A 4246-nucleotide genomic window follows, 5' to 3' on the forward strand; every position below is an offset into this window, starting at 1 on the left:
ATTGTATATTAGACTATGCTTGACCATACTATAGTATTTGCTAAAGTTCCATTTTACTTTATATCATACATTTGTGGGCTGACAATGGTTTCTGGAGTGACTTTCGAAAATCAGAAATCTGTATCCCGAGTCTTTCTAGCTCCCAAGCCTCGTCAATTGGGAATTTCCGTATGTCCCCTCTGGCCCTGGGGCCAGAAACCTGTGGGGAGGTGGTGACCCAGCGTCAATTGGAAAAAAAAAAAAAAGAGGTCTTTTCTAGGTCTCCAATGGCTCGCTTGGCCCTGGCTTAGACAGTCATTTGAGGAGGAAAGGAATGAAGGATGAAAAATATTGGGCCTTTGCTTAAAGGGCAGAAGAGCTTGGCTGGTTGGTCAAGATCTAAGCAGCAATTTAAATCAGTCTCAGAAGGAAATATTGGGGAGCACAAGTCTGCCAGTCTCTCAACGAGTCAAAGAGAACAGCGACCTAGGCGTTCTAAGACTGGACACTTAGGGAAGTACTTGGTAGAACTTTTCAAAGGGAAGTAAAAGTTGGGTCTCCAGCTTAGGGAAGAGTTAGTTGATCGTCTCTGAAACTTCCACATCCTAAAGATGGGCTGAAGACAGAGAAAGTCCCCTTACCCAGAGGAAGTAGCTGGCGAGGGAAATAGGAGAGTAAAGCTATTTCGACTGCCTAAGGATGGGCAACTCTCAGGACAGAAAATTGGAATCGGATTGTAAAAGGGTTTCTTTCCTCCTCACTACTTTTATCTGCCCACCTCCACTCAAGTCGTCTCTTGCTTTCCTGTGCCCAGGTCAATGACCCTCTCTCCTCCACTCCCTTCCCTCCTCCGTCCGGACTCACCATGAAGCAGAGCCCCAGATTACTATAGATTGAGCTTGGCAGAACTCAGTACCCTCAGGTATCTAACCTGGACTTCGGGTACAAAATGTAGGGAAAAGTTAAGAGGCCCCAGCAAGGAACTAAGACTCGGATTGGGGGCTAGGGAAATAATGGTCCAACTAAGAACCCTGGCCAACCTCCACCCGCCGCACCACTACTTTCCCCCGTCTGTCCGAATCTCTAAGTCTTTGTCCAATCCTTCTGGCACTCTCTCTTTAGCCTCCTGCAGACTTCATCAGAAATTAGCCTTTCAACCCAAAGGACCTTACTTTTCCTCAGCTCAGGCCCTTCGGGGCGAAGGGAAGGGGCTACTCTGGCTGGGGGAGCTGAGAAAGGAGAATGCAGACTGGGGAGAAGGGGTGTGTCGGGGGGTGCAACTCTACTTCGGGTCCGGGCAGCACCTGGCAGGGAACCTCCTTCCCTACAAAATCAGCCTCAACCAGCGAAAGACTTCCTTTCTCCTCTTTCCTTCCTGCCCTTTGGTCCTCCGCGCATCCCCAAGCGCCAGCTCAACTCAGAGAAAACAAGCCTGGTTTCAAATAAACAAACACAAGAACAGAAGAGAAAAAGACTGACTGAACAAACCCAGAAGCTCTGATTGGCCCAGCATGCTTTCAATCCTTTTCCGAAAGCCAACCCTTACCCAGTCACCCCCACCCACCCCTCACTCACACTGCCCCAGATCCCGCCCCAGGCCCCTCGCCCCGCCCCTCTACCCCTACAGTACCCCACACTCACTGGTCTCTGCCCCTATTTTCTTGGCTGACTTAGGGAACCACGAATTGTTTGCGCGATGATGGACTAGAGATTCGTACTTTGAATATATAGATCCCAAAGGAGGCCTGGGTCCTCTCCCAGTCTCTCAGCCCAACAGACCGGAGATGTGGGGAAGTAGGGGGTGGGGAACTTTGAGAGACAGCAACCGGTCTCTTACTCTTGGACGTCTGAAACTTAGGTTCAGTATTCTTTCACTTCTTAAACTTTTTTCTCCAAAAGAGGTCAGTCAAAGGGAGATGAGAACTCAGAAGGAGAGAATAGGTACTGGGTTCAAGGGTCAGACTTTCTTTAGACAGAGCTCTCCAGGGAGTAGACTAAAGTCCTCAGCACGCATCACTCACGTGCATGAAGACCAAGAAGAAAAGATTGTAGAAAGGCCCTAGACTCGAAAATATATAAGCTCCCTTTGCCCTGAGTCTGTGCGGTCTGCGCAGTACTTGAGTTTTTCTTGGACCTCGGGTTTCTTTCTCAGTGTTTACAAACAGAGAGCCGAAAATGGGTCCTGTCAAGGGGCGGCTCCCCAGGCATTCCAGTTGGGAAGTAGATAGGGGTGGTAAAGGATGGAGGGAGGGTCAAAGAACTCGAGTTCCAAGCTGTGAGACAGCCAGGGAGCCGTTCAGTCCTACTTTTCCCACTCTCTATCCTCTTCTGCTCTAACCCTCCATTTTTTCTGGCCTCCATACTCCCTGATCCCTCTCCCTTCTCGGCCTCCTCAGTCCCCCCTCCCACGCCCAGATCTGTGGCTCTGGGGTTTAGCGCCCCCGGCTCTCCTCCTTATTCTCCTAAGCCTTTCCCCAGATCTCACATTCTTCCCTGTCTAGGACTTCGGAGAGAAGGCTCAGAGGGCCAGACCAAGTCAGTGAACAAGGAACAAACTCCTGAGCAAAAAGGGTAGGGTGGAGGGTGTCCCTGGATTTTAGCAGAAACGAGCTCAAAGCCAGGGATGTTCCGCACAAATCTCTGGGGAAGGGAGGTCTCCCCACTTCTGCACCTATTCTACAGCCTACTAAAGAAAATAAGAAAAATGGATATACAAATACACAAAACACAAATACCCTACAAATAGATACACAAAATACACAGAATTTATACAAATAAGCACAGACAAATAATCAAACACACATATAAATATGCACAAATATATAAAACACATAAACACACAAAATACCCAGATATAGAAAATACAGAAACAAAAGCACCCAAATATAAATATACGAATATGCACAAAAAAATCCATATTCGCAATCCAACCAGTTCATATTCATGCACAAATTTACACATTCCCCCCCCCAAGGCACAAATATAAGTCTGGTTTCAGGCCGCCCTAGGCCCCCAGAAGTCAATCCGAACCCCCGTTTTGGCCCCCTCCTTGCACTTATAGTCTCTCCCCCCGCCTTCCAGAAACAGCTGGAATTGGAACAGGCGATGAAATCAGCCCCCGGTACTAGGCAAAGCGAAGAAAGGCTTGGCTGGGTTGGGCTGGTAGCCCTGGCTGGAGAGGCCCGAAGCCGGCCCCCTTAGCCCCCACCGCCAACCCCCTCCTCCTTCCTCCCCCCCAACCCCATGTTCCTGGAACACAACCACGATCTGTCCAGCAGAACCAGGCAGGACCATCCAGGAGCCCTGGGGTCTCAGAACAACCTGCTCTACAGACCCAGAAAAACCCGTCCGAGGTAAGCCGGCCCAGTGGCCTCCCCTGGGACCCCGCCCAACCCAAATGCCAAACCCTGGGAGAGGTAACTTCTCCCCCCACCCCAAATAACCCCAAACAAATCCGGAGCTGAATCCTGAGCCCGACTTCGCCATATTGTTCTGTCTGCAGCAGGGACATTTAAGCCTAAAGTGAGCAAAAAGCTGAACCCCACCAAGCGTCAAACTGCAGACCACCATTTCTTTTCCCCGGCAGGGATCCCCCACGCCCGGCCCAGCCCTGTCCCGCTTGGTCCCTGCCCAGCTCCGGTCCCAACCCAGCCGGGCCTGGCACAGCCCAACACGACTCCCAAGATTCCAGCAGAGCTTGCTGGGGAGCTCCCAGCCAGTCTCTGACCCCTCGCTGCCATCCGAGGTGAACTGAGAGACCCCGAAAGGCTGCAAAAGAGAGAGCGAGAGACCCCGAGAAAGGAAGAGGGAAATCTCGTTTTCCGTTTAAAAAAAATCGTGAAGTCAACGCGGTTCACAGCGCCTCTTTACCTTACCTTCCCGGAGCCTGGCCCTGCGTCCCTCCCAAGCGGTGCAAACTGCTGCGGACTTAACGTACAAATAATGAGCAATATTATCACAGAAATAAGGAAAGAAAATAAAGATTCGAGGAAATCACCGTTAGCGTTGTGAAGGCGAGAGGAAGGACCGGAAAATCGGTGTTTTGGGGGCCGATGTTTTTTTCATCAGACTGTATTATCCTGATGCAATAAAGCCGGGTGATAATGTAATTTAAAAATATATATGTCCAAGCAAATCGCGCCGCAGAAAATGACAAGCGCATTAAGCATTCTAATTCAAGCCGGCTCCACCTACCAGGCAGGCCTCCTAATTAATGAGGCCCCAACTTAGAGTCGGCTGCATTGGGGGGAGAGAGGGAGAGGGAGAG

This window comes from Vombatus ursinus, unplaced genomic scaffold (assembly GCF_900497805.2).
Source record: "Vombatus ursinus unplaced genomic scaffold, bare-nosed wombat genome assembly UNPS02009205.1, whole genome shotgun sequence".
In the NCBI taxonomy this organism is placed as follows: Eukaryota; Metazoa; Chordata; class Mammalia; order Diprotodontia; family Vombatidae; genus Vombatus; species Vombatus ursinus.